This window comes from Hypanus sabinus, chromosome 7 (assembly GCF_030144855.1).
Source record: "Hypanus sabinus isolate sHypSab1 chromosome 7, sHypSab1.hap1, whole genome shotgun sequence".
Taxonomy (NCBI): domain Eukaryota; kingdom Metazoa; phylum Chordata; class Chondrichthyes; order Myliobatiformes; family Dasyatidae; genus Hypanus; species Hypanus sabinus.
The window spans coordinates 77,298,082-77,318,488 of record NC_082712.1 but is presented as its reverse complement, the minus strand read 5'-3'; positions in this window follow the sequence as shown (position 1 = coordinate 77,318,488).

The following is a 20,407-nucleotide window of genomic DNA, read 5'->3' as shown; positions in this document are numbered from 1 at the left end:
AGAAGTTTGGATAAGTACATGGATAGTAAGTGCATAGAGGGTTTTGGTCCTGGTGCAGGTCCATGGGAGTAAGTAGATAAAATGATTGTCACAGACTAGGATGGCCAAAGAACCTGGTAGTGCGCTGTACTTTCTCTGACTCTGAAGGAAGCAAGGAAGGATTTTGTTCTTTCCCCCACCCAGACGTCACTAGTTGATATTTTCATTCAGATTTAGATGACTGGAGCTCGACAGTATCTGGGAGAAGCATCCGCTCCCATTTGTTCCACATTGCTTCCAAATGGACACGGACTAGCTAGCAATATACTGGTAGTGTCATTCATGGCTGCTTCTTTACCCAGAAAACCCCACCAAAGAGATCTCGGTCTATCCGTCATGGACCCAGTGAGGTAGAGCCCAAGAATTTAATTCACTGGTGTTGCTGCCAGTTGGATTCTCAGATGAATCGCTTCCCACACACTGAGAAGGTGAATGACTTCTCCCCTGTGCGACTTTGCTGATGTATCTGCTGGTGCAGTGGCCCAGTGAATCCCTTCCAAAATGAGAGGCAATGAATGGCATCTCACTGCTATCAGCTCTTTAGCCGTCCATCAGGTCAGATCCACAGACATGTTCATGGATTCCGGTTCTCCTTGGTTCAGCTGGTGTGTTGTCTTCTCAATCATCTCCTCCTCCATATGTGAGTGGGAATAGAAGGATTCTTTTCTAGTTGGCGGCCAATGACTAGTGGTGTTCTGCAGGGGTCTCTGTTGGGACCACTTCTTTTTATACTGTATATCAATGATTTAGATGATGCAGCTTCAGCTTCACAATCATCTCCTCCTCCACATGCAAGGATCAGTGACATTCAAATGCTGAGCAACTGATGTGGTGTTGTGTTTGAGATTCCCATACCCAAATCCATAGTCTTTTCTATCCTGTAAGAAGTTTATGTAATTGTCTGAGACATGTTTCATTGAGATGTTTATTTTATGTTTTTGTCATAAATTCATGATTATTTTATCATCTTAAAATAATGTTTGATTAAAAATTTTGTGCCTTTTCTGTAAGGTTTTATTTAGAGTGTAATGGGTCACATGACCAGAGTTTAATAAGAGCATGACTGTGGCATTATGGGTCAGAACCAACATGGAAGGAGAGAAACACTTATGGCACTAAAATAACCTTATTCTGCATGTGGTCCAAGAGGCGCACACGGTCATTGTTTTTTATTTGTTTTACATAATGTTGTTGATGTGCCTTTACATGGACAGTGTGATACGTTTTTAGTGATTTTATTTGATTTCAGCACACTTTTGTTGTGCTGATGTGTTTTTGGGGCTGTTTATCAGCAGACTTTACAGACTTGAGAGACTTTAACAGACTGAAAGATGTATGTTTCAAACCTTTTATGTCCTTTATTTTCTTGTAGCTTTCATGGTGACTGCTGAAGAAACAGAGAGATAAAAATAAATCTTCAAGGACATCTCTATGTTGCGTGGCCATTATTTCACTGGATCATTGCAGTTACAGTTTACAAAGTACATCAATGGGAGACAATCACTATTGCAGCTAAGATCATGTTAGTCTTTTCCATGATCTCTGATACCACACTGTTACAGTGAGTCTCCAAACAGTTTCGAGAAAACTGGACACGTCATCAAATTCATGGTATACTTGTCTCTATCAAAATGGGTCATTTTTGACCTTCATCAATCTGATGTGGCTCAGTTTCTCTCCCTCATAGAGTACAGCACAGAAACAGAACCTTGGCCCATCTAGTCTCTGCCAAACCATTAATCTGCCTGCTCCCCTTGACCTGCACCCAGACCTTATACCTCCATACCCCTCCCATCCATGTACCAATCCAGTTCAATCTCTTTAATATTGAAATCAACCACACATCCATCATTTGTGCTGGCAATTCATTCCACACTTTCACCAGCCCCTTAGCACAGAGTTTCCCCTTAAACATTTCACCTCTCACCCTTAACCCATGACCTCTATTTGTAGTCTCATCCACCCTTAATGGGAAAAGCCTGCTTGCATTTACCCTATCTAAACTTCTCATAATTGTGTATACCTCTATCAAATCTCCTCTCAGTCGCCTATGTTCTAGAAAATAAAGTCCTAACATCAAGACGTATGAAAAAGCTGGATGAACTCAGCAGGTCGGGCAGCATCCGTTGAAAGAAGCAGTCAACGTTTCGGGTCAAGACTCTTCATCAGGACTAAAGAAGGAGGGGCAGGGGCTCTATAAGGAAGGTGAGGGGAGGATGGAAAACCAATCAGAGGAAAGATCAAGGGGTGGGGGAGGGGAAGCAGGGAGGGGATAGGCAGGAGAGGTGAAGAAGGAATCTAAGGGGAAAGCACTATGGGTAGTAGAAGAAGGCAGAGTCATGAGAGGTGATAGGCAGCTAGGACAGGAAACAGAGTGAAGGTGGGCTGGGGGAAGGGAGAAGGAGGGAATTAATGTAAGTTGGAGAATTCGATGTTCATCCAAGAGGCTGGAGGCTACCCAGACGGTATATGAGATGTTGTTCCTCCAACCAAAGTTTGGCCTCATCATGGCAGTAGAGGAGGCCACGTATGGACATATCCGAATGGGAATGTAAAGGAGAGTTGAAGTGAATGGCAACCGGGAGATCCTGTCTGTTGTGGCGGACTTACACTTGCAGGGATAAGTGCCAGGTGGGAGAGTAAGTGTAAGTGCTACACCTGTCCCTACACCTCATCTCTTACCACCATTCAGGGCCCCAAACAGTCCTTCCAGGTGAGGCAAAACTTCACTTGTGAGTCTGTTGGGGTAACCTATTGCATCCGGTGCTCCCGGTGTGGCCTCCTCTACATCGGCGAGACCCGACCCAGATTGGGGGACCTCCCCGTCAAGCACCTACGGTCCGTGTTTTCCCCTTAGATTCCTTTTTCATTTCTCCTGCCTATCCCCTCCCCCACCCTTTGATCTTTCCTCTGATTGGTTTTCCACCCTCCCCCCACCTTCTTTAGTCCTGATGAAGGGTCTTGACCTGAAACATTGACTGCTTCTTTCAACGGATGCTGCCCGACCTGCTGAGTTCATCCAGCTTTTTTGTATGTCTTGATTTGACCACAGCATCTGCAGTGCACTTTGTGTTTAAAGTCCTAACATCATCAGCCTATCCCTACAACTCAGGTCTCAAGTCCCAGCATACTCTTGTAAATTTCCTCTGCATTCTTTCAAAAGTATTTAAATCTTTCCTGCAGATAGACGACCAAAACCTGGTCACAACATTGTATAGCACTTCAACATAACATCCCATCTCCTGTACTCAATATACTGACTGATAGACGCCAATGTGCCAAAAGCATTCTTTATTCCCCTGTCTACCTGTGATGCTACTTTTAAGGAATTATGGATCTGTATTCCCAGATACTTCTGTTCTGCTCTACTGCTTATCTGGTGTGTTTGGTCCTCCAAACTGTAACGTTGCACATGAAAATCCTTCTGCCATTTTTCATCTCGTTTTTCCAGCTGGTCCTGATCCTGCTGCAAGCTTTGATAGTCCTCTCACTGTCCACTACACTCCCAATCTTGGTGTCATCTGCAAATCTGCCAATTCCATTTACCATGTAAATATCCAGATTGTTCATATAGATGAAAAAAAAAACTGGACCCAGCATCAATTCCTGCAGCACACCACTAGTCACAGGCATCCAGTCAGAGAGGCAACCACTTGCTGGCTTCTTCTTCAAAGCCAATGTCTAATCCAGTTTAGTACATCATCCTGAATGCCAAGTGAATGAAGCTGCTTGACCAACCTCCCATGTGGATCCTTGTCAAAGGCCCTACTAATGTCCATGTAGACAACATGCACTGCCTTGCCTTCATCATTTTTCCTAACACTCTCAAACAATTCTATCAGATTCTTTAAACAGAACTTACCACACCCACAGAGTCATGCTGACTGTCCCTAATCAGTCCCTGTCTATCCAAATGCTCATACATACGGTCGCTTAGAATATCTTCCAATAACTTTCCTACTACTGATGTCAGGCTCACCAGCCTATAATTGTTCCACCTGCTCCTACACCTCCTTCCTCACTACCATTCAGGATCCCAAACAGTCCTAGGTGAGGTAACACCTCACCTGTGACTCCGTTAGGGCTATATACTGCGTCTGCTGCTCCCAGTGTGGCCTCCTATACATTGGTGAGACCTGACGCAGACTGGGAGACCACTTCTCTGAGTAGCTACACTCCATTTGCCAGAAAAAAATGTGGGATCTCCAAGTGGCCACACATTTTAATCCCACTTCCCACTCCCATTCCGACATGTCAGTCAATGGCCTCCACCACTGTCATGATGATGGCACACTCAGGTTCAAGGAACATCATCTTTTATTCTGTTTGGGTAGCCTACAACCTGATGGCATGAACATTGATGTCTCAAACTTCTGGTAATACCCTCCCCCTGCACCATTCCTCATCCCCTTTTCCCTCTTTCACATTTTCTCCTTGCCCGCCCATCACCTCCCTCTGGTGCTCCTCCCCACTTTCCTTTTTTTTCATAGCCTTCTGTCCTCTTCTGTCAGACTCCCCCTTCTCCAGCCCTGTATCTCTTTTACCAATCAACTTCCCAGTTCTTTACTTCATCCCTACCCTTCAGATTTCACCTATCACATTGTGTTTCTCTCTGCCCTCTCCATACCTTTAAATCTATTCCTCAGCTTTTTTTTCTCCAGACCTGCCGAAGGGTCTCAACCCGAAACATCGACTGTACTCTTCAATAGATGCTCCTGGCCTACTGAGTTCCGGCAGCATTTTGTGTGCGTTGCTTGGCCAGCATCTGCAGATTTTCTCTTGTCTGGAATTTCCTGGTTTATTTTTAGAACAGTAGCTATCCATTAATCCTCCTTTACCTCACCTGTGGCTAAGGATATTTTAAATATCTCTTGCAAGATACCTGCAATTTCTGCTTTAGGAAATATTGAAGCAGGACTAGTTCCTCAAGTCCTGTAAATAACCTTGTAAATTTCCTCTGCATTCGTTCAAACTTATTTATATCTGTCCTGCAGATAGGTAACCAAAACCTGGACACAACACTTTATAGACCAACATTTTAACCAATTTCAAAGCATTCTTTATTCCCCTGTCTACCTGTGATGCTACTTTTAAGGAATTATGGATCTGTATTCCCAGATACTTCTGTTCTGCTCCACTGCTTGTCTGGTGTGCTTGGTCCTCCAAAATGTAACATCTCACATTAAAATCCTTCTACCATTTGTCAACTCATTTTTCCAACTGGTCCAGATCCTGCTGCAAGCTTAAATAGTCCTCTCACTGTCCACTATACTCACAGTCTAGCAGCCAACTGCAAATTTGAAGATTCAGTTTACCACATTATCATCCAGTTGGTTGATATAGATGACAAAAAAAATGGACCCAGCACTAATCCCTGCAGCTCACCACTGGTCACAGGCTCCAGTCAGAGAGGCAACCACCTACAACCAATTGCTGGCTTCTTCTGCGAAGCCAGTGTCTAACCCAATTTAGTACATCATCCTGAATGCCAAGTGAATGAAGCAGCTTGATCAACCTCCCATGTGGGACCTTGTCAAAGGCCTTGCCAACGTCCATGTTGACAACATGCAATGCCTTGCCTTCATCAATTTTCCTGCTAATATCCTCAAAAAATTCTATAAGATTTGTTAGACATGTCTTACCATGCACAAAGCCATGCACTGTCTCTAATCAGTCCCTGTCTATCCAAATACTCACATTTCGCTTAGAATGCCTTCCAGTAACTTTCCCATACTGCCTTTAATTTCCTGGCTTATTTTTAGAGCCTTTTAAAAACACCAGAACAGCAGTAGCAAGCCATTAATCCTCCTGTACCTCACCCATGACTAAGAATGTTTTAAATATTGTTGCTAGGGCAGGTACAATTTTTCCCAAGCCCCTCTATACATCAGATTCCTAAATTTTCTTCCCATTTACAAAATAGTCAATGCCTTAATTCCTTCTACCAAAGTGCATGATCATACACTCTCTTACACTATATTCCATCTGTCACTTAGTTGTCCATGTTCCTAAACTGTCCAAGTCCTTCTGCTGACCCCCTGCTTCTTCAAAATTACCTGCTCCTCCACCTAACTTTGTATTGTCTGCAAACCTGGCCACAACATCATCAATTCTGTCATCCAAATCTTTGACATATAATATGAAAAAAGGCAGTCCCAACACAGACCCCTGTGGAACACCATTCAATAGTCACCAGCAACCAACCAGAAAAGGCTCATTAACCCACTGCTCCACACCCCCAAACCAAACACCACTACCTTACCATTTCCAGTTAGCAACCATTATGTGCAGACTCTCCTGAGCCTTTATGAATATCCAGTCAATATATATAGTATATAAGCTAAGTACAGACATTTTTGTTATTGTGTTCTTTATCTTATTAGAAAATAAAAGCAAGGATGTACTGCTAAAGCTTAATAAGATATTGGTGAGTCCTCATTTGGAGTACTGTGAGCCGTTTTGGGCCCCTTAAAAAGGAGAGGGTTCAAAAGATGTTCACAAAAATGATTCTGAAATTGAAAGACACATTATCTGGGGAACGTTTGATGGCTCTGGGCCTGTATTCACTGGAATTCAGAAGATTGAGGGAAGATCTTATTAAAACCTATCGAATGTTGAAATGCTTCAATGGAGTGGATGTGGAAAGGATGTTTCCTATGGTGGGGAAGTCAGAGACCAAAGGACACAGCCTCAGAATAGGGGAAGTGTCCATTTAGAATGTGGCTGAGGAGGAATTTCTTTAGCCAGAGAATGGTGACTCTGTGGAATTTGCTACCACAGGCAGTTGTGGAGGGCAAATCACTGGGTATATTTAAGGCAGTGGTTAATAGATTCTTGATTAATCAGGGCATGAAGGGATACTGGATAAAGGCAGGTGTTTGGGCGGAGAGGGAAAATTGGATCAGCCATAACGAAATGGCAGAGCAGACTCGATGAGCCACCTGGCCTCATTCTGCTCCTATATGTTACCATCTTATTTTTGGCATATCCTGGACAACGTGAAATTACACCCACAGTGTCCAACCTCTTGACGTACATGACTCAGAATGATGTCCGAGTGATGGAGATCCTTTGCCAATATTACAGCCTGTTAGGCTCTTTAGGCATGGCAGCCCTACTAAGCCGTCCACCAACTCTCAGACACTATCTTCAAGAGCTGTATTAAGCCTGAAAATATGGTTGTTCTTTTTCACATTTTCTCTATTTTGCAAACTTGAGAATTCATCAGGAAAGCTGTTTCTTTGGCAAAATTCGGTGATCTCCCTTTCAGCCTTTCTGAGCTTCTCCACTAAGAGACAATCTCGGCTCTTCTGACCGTTGGTTTTCCCAATCTTTCTCCCCAAGGAATACCCTTGTTGTTCATCCGAGTCAGACTGAGCAAGAGCAATATTGAATTGCTTCCTCTTCTGACTAAGAAACAAGAGCAGGTTCGTAAATCTAAGAATTTAGGCCACTGGTTTCCTCAAATGAGTCCAGAATGAGAAATGATAGATTATAGCTGTTATCATGTCGACCTCCTCTTCAACCTGCATGGTATCCATTGTAACACTCTTTTTGACTTCCAGATAATCTAGGAGAAGTTCTCCAGCACAATTGGGATTCACTGACTGTTCCCTTTAAGGCTGAAGAAGATACTGAGGCCCTGACACCCACATCTCATTCTTCAGGAAGGCTTTCATCTTCAACCCTCTTGAGGCTATGTCTGACAGGTAGCGTGGAGTGTTGACATTGAACATAGAAATCTACAGCACATTACAGGCCCTTTGACCCACAATGTCATGCTGACCATGTAGCCTACTCTAGAAACTGCCTAGAATTTCCTACTGCATCACACTCTATTTTTCTAAGCTTCATGTACCTATCTAGGAGTCTCTTAAGAAATGACACCTTAAGAATTTCTGAGACTCTGCTTGCACTGAAGGTTCTGAACCTAGAAGTTTCATTCTTGATATGCTTCAGCACAGAAGTACTATCAGTCAGAAACTCTGAGTCAGGAAGCTGTTTGTGTGGCTCCTTCCTCCACAATTTGTCCACACGATTGCCGTCATAGCAGCGGTGAGCTCCATGTGAGGGTTGGAAACTGACTTCAACAGAGCTTCCCTAGATTTTCCTATGGTAAAAGCATTGTGCACCTGAGTGTCTTTGTTGTGCAACAACAGGTAGGTCATTACTCCATCGCCATCTTCAATTGTGTATGTAAAATAGTATAACTGTGCAGCAGTACCTTCAAAATCCAGGGGTTTCAAACGTCTAATAACATTGAAATCTTCAACTGGCAGAGTTCTTCCAATCAGCTTGTCTGCTCATGAGCAGCTGATATTGTATAGTGTCATCCCAGCCAAGCCCTTTCTTACATTGATCTTGTAAGATCTTTTTAGCAGATAGAATCACTGGACTCAAGATTCCTAGAGATTCATAGATGGTCTAACTGTGGAGAGGATCGTCCTTTAGGTGAGTGGCCTAACTTGGATTGTGACTGTAAACTTGAAAGTATCAGACTAAATGCACCATTGCATACCTAGAACTGAAGGAGTACATTTATCCAAATCCTTCATTTCTTTCTCTCTTTGCTCTTCTGGTATCACAGACAGTACATTATGTCTGTTGCTTACCCACATTGTGAGTTGAAAACTGCCTTTAACACAAGCGGATACCAGGTCATGATAGAGAGACGCTTCTTCTTCCTCGAGACACTGACACAAGATGGTCATCAACATAGAGGCAATGCAAAATCTTATTCACCATCTTGTGGGTGAATTTCTCTTCATTGTCTTCTGGACATTTCCTAAGAGTGAAATTGGCATAGCTTGGTGAAAAAGTTGCTCCAAAGAGATGTACCAACATTCTAGAGAGTCCACCATACTGTATCTTGGCTGAGATCACCACCAGGCCAGGAGAAACTTCAGCAGATCTGCACCTTCTGCTAGTACTTTAACCTGATGAAACATTGATCCAATATCCACCATGATCACCACTGGTTCTTTTCCGTATCTGAACCCCAGTCCACATCAGTGAGCTCATAAACTTATAGTCACTGTTGAAGCTGAGCATTAAGTGATACTCCTTAAAAGATCTCTCCACAGTCAAACACAAAACAAGGTTTCCCTTTTCAGGGGTGATAAAAACACGATGTGGAATATACCAGACTTCCCCATCACTGTACTCTGCTGGCACTCTTTTGGCATAGCCTTTGGAGATGTGATCCTTTGTGAAAGCTGTGTCATCAGTGAGGAATGTCAAATCTATCCAAAACTTGTTTGTTAAATTTAGAGCAGGCTGTTCAATTGTCTTCCCATTATTTGGCCAGTTAACCTACTTTCTCAAAGGTAAACTAAACTGGTAGTGGCCATCCACCAGTTTTGCAAAATTTGCAAGCAGCTCCATGAACTTGTAGTTTTCGCTTGACAAACCAGATTGTTCATCCTGACTGCATTCAGGGAACTCTGCCTTCAGCTACTGCTGCCAAATCTCATTGAATTCCAAAACAGATCCTGTTAACTGTCAGCTCTGACTGCGCACAGCCTCTTCCATCATCATGGTCTCCTTTCAGTGATCCCATCTGTTGCAAGAATCACCCCTTATAATAATATAATAATCAGGGAGGCCTAGAGAGAATCTGTAATTAATGGCAAATACCTTTATTGTCTACATAGAAGAACACATGAACTTACACAATCAAATATGTACCTGTGTTCACACCGACTAAGTTTTCCTAACCTTCCATGAAGAGCCAAAGAACAAAAGATATAATACCAGTTAAGGAGCTTCTGCAGCTGGCCATATGTTCCTCAAGTCCTGTTTTAAATCTCCACATGCCTGTGGGGCTCCTCACATGCACAATGCTGAACCTCCTAGCAAGTTATCGCTGCAGTATACTTAGAAACAAATGTAACACTTACCCAACAGGCTGGTATATGTCTAGGGGAAAAAGAGATCCAGCCACTCACCAACCCCACCTCCTGTACATGCAGATGCTGTGAGAATCAAGTTTATGCCGCGCGTACCACACAATATCAAACTCACACCAGATACCGTTACAGAATACACTTTAAAGATTTTACTAAAACTAAAATCTTACTATGCAATACAGTATATATGAAGGAAAATAAAATAAAGCAAAAGGCGCCAACTTATCAAAGTTCAGTCAGTTTAGTGCACATCGTTGGAGCTCAACCATCAAACCATTCAACCCCTTGTCGCTTGCCTCCGACCTCCATGTCCTCGCACCTGGGACCACCCTGGTGGTCGACCGAGCAGTGCAGTGCACATCCACCTTCCTCGGCATCTCCTTCCCGCCTCCCCTCAAAAGACCGCAAAACTCCCCAAGCTCCCAGCCCCACAAGACAAAATAACATCCCCCATTGGTTAACAAATGAATACAATCCCCATATCAGCAAGTCCAAAGCTAAACAACTGCGAGAAAAAAAAACTTATTAGACATAAAAGCATTCCTACTCTAGCAAACCAAAGAAGCCATTTTGATTACATACACAGTACATTGTACACATAGAAAACATGCAGTACAATACAGGCCCTTCAGCCCACAATACTGTGCCGAACATGTACTTACTTTAGAAATTACCTAGGGTTACCCATAGCCCTCTGTTTTTCTAAACTCCATGTGCCTATCCAGGAGTCTCTCAAAAGACCCTATCTTATCGGCTTCCGTCACCATCAGTGGTCGCCCATTCCACGCACTCACCACTCTCTGCATAAAAAACTTACCACTAACATCTCCTCTGTACTTGCTTCCAAGCACCTTAAAACTCTGGCCTCTCATGTTAGCCATTTCAGCCCTAGGAAAAAGCCTCTGACTATCCACACGTTCAATGCCTTTCATCATCTTATACACCTCTATCAGATCACCTCTCATCCTCCGTTGCTCCAAGGAGCAAAGGCCAAGTACACTCAACTGATTCTCATTAGGCATGCTCCCAATCCAGGCAACATCCTTGTAAATCTCCTCTGCACCCTTTCTATGGATTCCACATCCTTCCTGGAGTGCGGCGACCAGAAATGAGCCCAGTACTCCGAGTAGGGTTTGACCAGGGTCCTATATTGCTGGAACATTACCTCACGGCTCTTAAACTCAATCTCACAGTTGATGAAGGCCAATGCACCATATGCCTTCTTAACCACACAGTCAAACTGCACAGCAGCTTTGAGTGTCCTATGGACTCGGACGCCAAGATCCCTCTGATCCTCCACACTGCCATTACCATTAACACTATATTCTGCCATCATATTTGACCTACCAAAATGAACCTCCTCACACATCGGGTTGAACTCCATCTACCACTTTTCAGCCCCGTTTGGCATCCTATCTATGTCCCGTTGTAACCTCTGACCCTCTGACAGCCCTCTACACTATCCACAACACCCTCAAACTTTGTGTCATCAGCAAATTTACTAAACTATCCCTCCACTTCCTCATCCAGGTCATTTATAAAGATCACAAAGGGGTCCCAGAACAGATCCCTGAAGGACACCACTGGTCACTGAACTCCATGAAGAATATGACCCATCTACAACCACTCTTTGCCTCCTATGAGCAAGCTAATTCTGGATCCACAAAGCAAGGATCTCATGAATCCCATGCCTCCTTACTTACTCAATAAGCCTTGCAAGGGGTACCTTATCAAATGCCTTGCTGAAATCCATATACACTACATCTACTGCTCTACCTTCATCAACGTGTTTAGTCACACCCTCAAAAAATTCAGTCAGGCTCGTAAGGCACAACCTGATCAGACTTGTAAGCTTTTCAGTCTGCTGTAAGTCATCCCCACAGTCGCCAACGTCCTTTTCCTTAGTGAATACTGAAGCACAGTATTCATTAAGTACCTCTAGTTCCATACACACTTTTCCACTGTCACATTTGATTGGTCCTATACTCTCACATCTTATCCTCATGTTCTTTACCTACTTGTAGATGCCTTGGGGTTTTTCTTAATCCTGCTCACCAAGGCCTTCTGGTGGCCTTTTCTGGCTCTCCTAATTTCATTCATAAGCTCCTTCCTGCTAGCCTTATATTTTTTGAGTTCTCTATCATTAACTAGTTTTTAGTACCTTTCATAACCTTTTCTTTTCTTCTTGACTAGATATTCAACAGCCGTTATCCACCATAGTTCCTGTCCCCTACTTTCCTTTCCCTGCCTCATTGGAACATATCTATGCAGAACACCACACAAATATCACCTGAATATTTGCCACATTTCTGCCATACACTTCCCTGAAAACATCTGTTCCCAATTTATGCTTCCAAGTTCCTGTCTGATAGCTTCATATTTCCCCTTACTCCAATTAAATGCTTTCCTAATTTGTCTGTTCCTACCCCTCTCCAATGTTAAGGTAAAGGAGATAGAATTGTGATCACTATCTCTAAAATGCTCTCCCACTGAGAGACCTGAGAGCTGACCAGGTTCATTTCCCAATACCAGATCAAGTACAGCCTCTCCTCTTGTAGGCCTATCTACATATTGTGTCAGGAAACCTTCCTGAACACATCTAACAAACCCCATCTAAACCCCTTGCTCTAGAGATGTCAATCAATACTGGGGAAATTAAAATCTCCAACGATGACAACCCTGTTATAATTGCAACTTTCCAGAATCTGTCTCTCTATCTGCTCCTTGATGTCCCTGCTACTGTTGGTGGTCTATAAAAAACAGCCAGTAGAGTTATTGACCCCTAAAACAGCCAGTAGAGTTATTGACCCCTTCCTGTTCCTAACTTCCACCCACAGAGACTCAGTAGACAATCCCTCCATGACTTCCTCCTTTACTGCAGCCGTGACACTTTCTCTGATCAGCAGTGTCACACCTCCACCTCGTTTGCCTCCTTCCCCATCCTTTCTGAAACATCGCTCTAAGCTCACTTTGTTCATGATACTCCTTGCATTAAAAGTCACATCTCAAACCATCGGTCTGAGCGTATCCCTTCTCTATCACCTGCCTGTCCTCCCTCTCACACTGTTTACAAGCTTTCTCTGTTTGCGAGCTAACTGCCCCTTCCTCTGTCTCTTCAGTTTGGTTCCCATCCCACAGCGATTCTGCTTTAAACTCTCCCCAACAGCCTTAGCAAACCTCCCTGTCAGGATATTGGTCCCCCTCAGATTCAAGTGCAACCCGTCCTTTGTACAGGTCAGTCCTGCCCCAAAAGAGGTCCCAATGATCCAGAATTCTGAATCCCTGCCCCCTACTCCTATCCCTCAGCTATGCATTTATCCTCCCCCTCACTCTATTCCTATACTCACTGTCACAAGAAACAGGTAATAATCCCAAGATGACTACCTTTGTGGTCCTGCTTCTCAATTTTCTTCTTAACCCCCTGTAGTCTGTTTTCAGGACCTCCTTCTTTTTCCTACCTATGTTGTTGGTACCAGTATATACTGTGACCCCTGGCTGTTCACCTTCCCACTTCAAGATATAACCAAATAACAATTACAGCACAGAAACAGGCCATCGTGGCGGTTCTAGTCCGTGCCAAACGCTTACTCTCACCTAGTCCCACTGGCCCACACTCAGCCCATAACCCTCCATTCCTTTCCTGTCCATATACCTATCCAATTTTACATTAAATGACAATACTGAAACCTGCCTCTACCATTTCTACTGGAAACTCGTTCCACACAGCTACAAATCTCTGAGTAAAGAAATTCCCCCTCGTGTTACCCTTAAACTTTTGCCCCCTAACTCTCAACTCATGTCCTCTTGTTTGAATCTCCCCTACTCTCAATGGAAAAAGCCTATCCACGTCAACTCGATCTATCCCCCTCATAATTTTAAATATCTCTATCAAGTCCCCCCTCAACCTCCTATGCTCCAAAGAATAAAGACCTAACTTGTTCAACCTTTCCCTGTAACTTAGGTGCTGAAACCCAGGTAACATTCTAGTAAATCTTCTCTGTACTCTCTCTATTTTGTTGATATCTTTCCTATAATTCGGTGACCAGAACTGTACGCAATACTCCAAATTCGGCCTTACCAATGCCTTGTACAATTTTAACATTACATCCCAACTCCTACACTCAATGCTCTGATTTATAAAGGCCAGCATACCAAAAGCTTTCTTCACCATCCTATCCACATGAGATTCCACCTTCAGGGAACTATGCACCATTATTTCTAGATCACTCTGTTCTACTGCATTCCTCAATGCCCTACCATTTACCATGTATGTCCTATCTGGATTATTCTTACCAAGATGTAGCACCTCACACTTATCAGCTTTAAACTCCATCTGCCATTGTTCAGCCCAATCTTCTAACTGGCCTAAATCTCTTTCAAACTTTGAAAACCTACTTCATTATCCACAACGCCACCTACCTTAGTATCATCTGCAATCCAATTTACCACCTCATCATCCAGATCATTAATGTATATGACAAACAACATTGAACCCAGTACAGATCCCTGAGGCACACCACTCGTCACCGGCCTCCAACCTGACAAACAGTTATCCACTACTACTCTCTGGCATCTCCCATCCAGCCACTGTTGAATCCATTTTACTAATTCAATATTAATACCTAATGATTGAACCTTCCTAGCTAACCTTCCGTGCAGAACCTTGTCAAAGGCCTTACTGAAGTCCATATAGACAACATCCACTGCTTTACCCTCGTCAACTTTCCTCATAACCTCTTCATTTGTCAAACATGACCTTCCATGCACAAATCCATGCTGACTGTTCCTAATCAGACTCTGTCTATCCAGATAATTATACATACCATCTCTAAAAATACTTTCTATTAGTTTACCCACCACTGACGTCAAACTGACAGGCCTGTAATTGCTAGGTTTACTCTTAGAACCCTTTTTAAACAATGGAACCACATGAGCAATACGCCAATCCTCCGGCACCATCCCCATTTCTAATGACATTTGACATATGACATATCATGGACATGAACAGAAACATCCTAGACCCTGGCACCTGGGAGGCAAACTGTATCCCAGTTTCTTTCCTGTGTCCACAAAATTGCCTGTCTGACCCCCTGATTATAGAGTTCCCTATCACTTCCGCCATCCTCTTCCTTTCCCTACCCTTCTGAGCCACAGGGCCAGACTCTGTGCCAGAGACACAGCCACTGTTGCTTCCCCCAAATAGGTTATTCCCACCAACAGTACTGAAACAGGAGTACCTATTGTTAAGGGGAACAGCTACAGGGGTACTCTTTAGTATCTGGCTCTTGCCCTTCCCTCTCTACTTATATCACCCAAGGCTCCGATGTGACTACTTGCCTTTAGCTCCTATCACCTCCTTACTTTCCCTGACCAGATGAAGGGCATCGAACTGCGTCTCCAGTTCCCTAATGCCATCCCTAAGAAGCTGCAGCTCGATGCACCTGGTGCAGATGTGGCCATCCGGGGGGGCTGGGAGTCTCCTTGACTTCCCGTATCTGACACCCAGTACAGAACACCGGCCTCACAAACATATTTACTATTCCTATTTTTCACAAATAACTTACCTCACCTCGACCATTATTGCCGAAGCCCTGTAGAACCAAAGCCCTCCTACTCTGACTCTATCTACTCTCTCACCAGCTCTATACAGCTGTCATCTTTTTAAACCCTTCCCACCAGTCTAACTCGCTGACATCCATGCACCTGCACAGCCATTCCTCGATTAAACCGCCAAAGAAAAAACTGATCACCTTTTAAACACTCCCACTGGTTTAACTCACTGACGTCCACGTGCCAACAGTCGTTTCTCAATTCTATTCTAGAAGATATTTAAATCACTCTTCATTACAGCTGAGATACTGGATGACAGCTAAAGTTGTTCTGCTGTTTTAAAAAAGGCTCTTAAAAAATATACCAGGAAATTATAGACTGCTGAGCCTGACATTAGTAGGTACTGGATATGTGAGTATTTGGATAGAAATGGACTGATTATGGATAGTCAGCCTGGGTTCGTGCATGCTAGGTCACGTCAACCAATATTAAGAGTTTTTTGAGGAAGTTACCAGGAAAGTTGAAGGTAAGGCAGTGTATGTTGACTATATGGATGTTAGCAAGGCATTTCATAAATTCCTGCATGGAAGATTAATCAAGAAGGATCATTACTTCGCATTCAAGATGAAATAGTAAATTGGATTAGAAATTGGCTTTGTATGAGAAGCTAGAGAGTCGTTGTGGATGGTTGGCTATCTGACTGAAGGCCTGAGACTAGTAGTGTGCTGCAGGGATTGGTACTGGGTCCGTTGTTGTTTACCATCATTGATACAGATGACAATGTGAGTAACTGGATTTATTTATTGTTGCCATACAGTGCAGAGTAAGCCCTTCAGCCCGTTCCTGCCGTGCCACCCAGCAATCTATAATTTATCCCCAGCTTAATCATGGAGCAATTCATCATGACCAATTAACCTCCCAACCGGTACTTCTTTGGAAACTGAGAAAAGGCTAAAGGGATCACGAGGGGCAAGTTCTTCACTCAGAGGGTCAACTTATGTCCTGAACTTCGGATTCCACCGCCATTAGGAATATCTGTCGACCATCTTTTGCACTCCAATGTGTCCAATGGAATGAATATTGTGCCAGATAATCTTGTTTGTTTATCTGTGATACAGAGTTCAACGTTGTTTCTATAATTCCAGTTGCCAGATTTACTGTATATATTGCTGGTACTTCTTTTATTTCCTTTATTTAATAGACAATAGACAATAGGTGCAGAAGTAGACCATTCGACCCCTCGAGTCTGCACCGCCATTCTGAGATCATGGCTGATCATTCACTATCAATACCCAGTCCCTGCCTTGTCCCCATATCCCTTGATTCCCCTATCCATCAGATATCTATCCAGCTCCTTCTTGAAAGCATCCAGAGAATTGGCCTCCACCATCTTTCGAGGCAGTGCATTCCACACCTCCACAACTCTCTGGGAGAAGAAGCTCTTCCTCAACTCTGTTTTAAATAACTGACCTCTTATTCTCAATCCATGCCCTCTGGTACTGGACTCTCACAACATCTGGAACATATTTCCTGCCTCAATCCTATCAAATCCTTTAATTATCTTAAACGTTTCAATCAGATCCCCTCTCAATCTCCTCAATTCCAGCGTGTACAAGCCCAATTTCTCCAATCTCTCTGCGTAAGACAGCCCTGCCATCCCAGGAATCAACCTAGTGAATCTACGCTGCACTTCCTCAATTGCCAGAATGTCCTTCCTTAAACCTGGAGCCCAAAACTGTACACAATATTCCAGGTGTGGTCTCACCAGGGCCCTGTACAAATGCAAAAGAACATCTTTGCTCTTGTATTCAATTCCCCTTGTAACAAAGGCCAACATTCCATTTGCCCTCTTCACTGCCTGTTGCACTTGCTCATTCACCTTCATTGACTGGTGAACTAGGACTCCTAGGTCTCTTTGCAATTCTCCCTTACCTAACTCGACACCGTTCAGACAATACTCTGCCCTCTTGTTCCAGCTTCCAAAGTGGATAACTTCACATTTATTCACATTGAATGACATCTGCCAAGTATCTGCCCACTCACTCAGCCTATCCAAGTCTCAATGTATTCTCCTAATGTCCTCTTCGCATGTCACACTGCCACCCAGTTTAATATCGTCAGCAAACTTGCTGATATAGTTTTCAATGCCCTCATCTAAATCATTGACATAAATCGTAAAGAGCTGTGGTCCCAATACAGAGCTCTGTGGTACCCCACTAGTCACCTCCAGCCAGTCTGAGAAACACCCATTCACTGCTACCCTTTGCTTTCTATCTGCCAACCAGTTTTCTATCCATGTTGAAACCCTGCCCCCAATGCCATGAGCTCTGATTTTACTCACCAATCTCCTGTGTGGCACCTTATCGAATGCCTTCTGAAAATCTAGGTACACAACATCTACTGGCTTACCCTCGTCTAACATCCTTGTTACACCCTCAAAAAACTCCAACAGATTAGTCAAGCATGATTTGCCCTTGGTAAATCCATGCTGGCTCGGCCCAATCCTATTTCTGCCATCTAGATGTGCCACTATTTCGTCCTTAATAATGGACTCAAGCATCTTCCCCACGACTGACGTTAGGCTAACAGGGCGATAGTTCTCCGTTTTCTCCTTCCCTCCCTTCTTGAAAAGTGGGACAACATTAGCCACTCTCCAATCTTCAGGAACTGATCCTGAATCTAAGGAACATTGGAAAATGATTACCAATGCATCCGCAATTTCCTGAGCCACCTCCTTTAGAACCCTCGGATGCAGACCATCTGGACCCGGGGATTTATTAGCCTTCAGTCCTACCAGTCTACTCATCACAGTTTCTTTCCTAATGTCAATCTGTCTCAATTCCTCTGATATCTTATGACCCTGGCCCATCCATACATCTGGGAGATTGCTTGTGTCCTCCCTGGTGAAGACAGATCTAAAGTATGCATTAAATTCTGTTGCTATTTCCCTGTTTCCCATAACAATTTCTCCCAATTCATTCTTCAAGGGGCCAACATTGTTCTTAACTATCTTCTTTCTCTTCACATAGCTAAAAAAGCTTTTGCTATCCCTTTTTATATTCCTGGCTAGACTGAGCTCATACCTGATTTTTTCTCTCCGTATTGCTTTTTTAGTTAAGATCTGCTGTTCCTTAAAACTTTCCCAATCATCTGTATTCCCACTCATCTTAGCCCTGTCATACTTCTTTTTCTTTAATGCTATACAATCTCTGACTTCCTTTGTCAACCATTGTGGCCCCTTCCCCCTCTTTGAATCCTTCCTTCTCATTGGAATGAACTGCATTTGCATCTTTTGTATTATGCCCAAGAATATCTGCCACTGCTGATCCACTGTCTTTCCTGCCAGGGCATCCGCCCATTTAACTTTGGCCAGCTCTTCCCTCATGGCTCCGTAGTCTCCTTTATTTAATTGCAACACTGACACCTCTGATCTGCCCCTATCCCTCTCAAATTGTAGATAAAAACTTATCATGTTATGATCACTACTTCCTAATGGCTCCTTTATTACTTCAAGATCACTTATCAATTCCTGTTCATTACACATCACCAAGTCCAAAATAGCCTCGTTCCTGGTTGGCTCAAGCACAAGCTGTTCCAAAAATACATCCCTTAGACACTCCACAAACTCCCTATCCTGGGGTCCAGCACCTACCTGATTCTCCCAGTCCACCTGCATGTTGAAATCTCCCATAATGACTGCATTACCTTTAGCACATGCCAATGTTAACTCCCTAATCAACTTGTACCCAATATCCACGCTACTGTTTGGGGGCCTGTACACAACACCCATTAGGGTCTTTTTACCCTTACTGTTCCTCAGCTCAATCCACACAGACTCTACTTCCCCTGTTCCCAAGTCACCTCTTGCTAAGGACTGAATCTCATTCCTCACCAACAGGGCCACCCCACCCCTTCTTCCCATATTTCTGTCTCTACGATAGCATGTATACCCTGGTACACTCAATTCCCAGGCCTGATCCCCTTGCAGCCATGTCTCCGTTATCCCAACAATATCGTAGTTCCCCATTTTCATCTGAGCTTCAAGCTCATCTGTCTTATTTCTGACACTACGCGCATTCAAGTATAGAATTCTTAGCCCATTCCTCCTCTCTTTGCTTAAAACACTGTCTACTGTACCTAACCCAGCTCCTTGAACTTCCATCGGGCAAACTACACCCTGAATTTTGATGACCTTCTCAAGATCACCCAAACCTTGTACACATTTAACCCCATGCACCTTTTGACCAACCCTCTGGATCTGGATCCCTGCCCCCTGCACATCTAGTTTAAACCCCCCCGAGCAGCACTGGCAAATACTCCTGCAAGAATGTTAGTACCCCTCCGGTTCAGATGTAGACCATCCCTTCGAAACAGATCCCAATGTCCCTGGAACAAAGACCAATTATCCAAAAACCTGAACCCTTCCTTCCTGCACCATGCTCTCAGCCTCGTATTAGTGTGCATAATCATTCTATTCTTCGCCTCACTCGCACGTGGCACAGGTAGCAATCCCGAGATTGTCACCCTGGAGGTCCTGCCTTTCAGCTTCACTCCTAACTCCCTGAACTCTCTAAGCAGGACCCCCTCACTCACCTTACCTACATCATTGGTCCCTACATGGACCACTACATCTGGGTTCATGCTCTCACTCTCAAGAATAGCCTGCACCCGATCTGAGATGTCCCGGACCCTGGCACCAGGGAGGCAACATACCATCCGAGACTCCCGATCTGCCCCACAATATCTCCTATCTGCCCCCTCTAACTATAGAGTCCCATGAAACTATCGCTCTCTTCTCTTCCCTCCTCCCCTTTCTAGTTGAGGGTTCAACCTCTGTGCCAGAGGCAGGACCACTACAACTCATTCCTGGTAGGTCATCCCCATCAACAGTATCCAGTACGGTATACTTA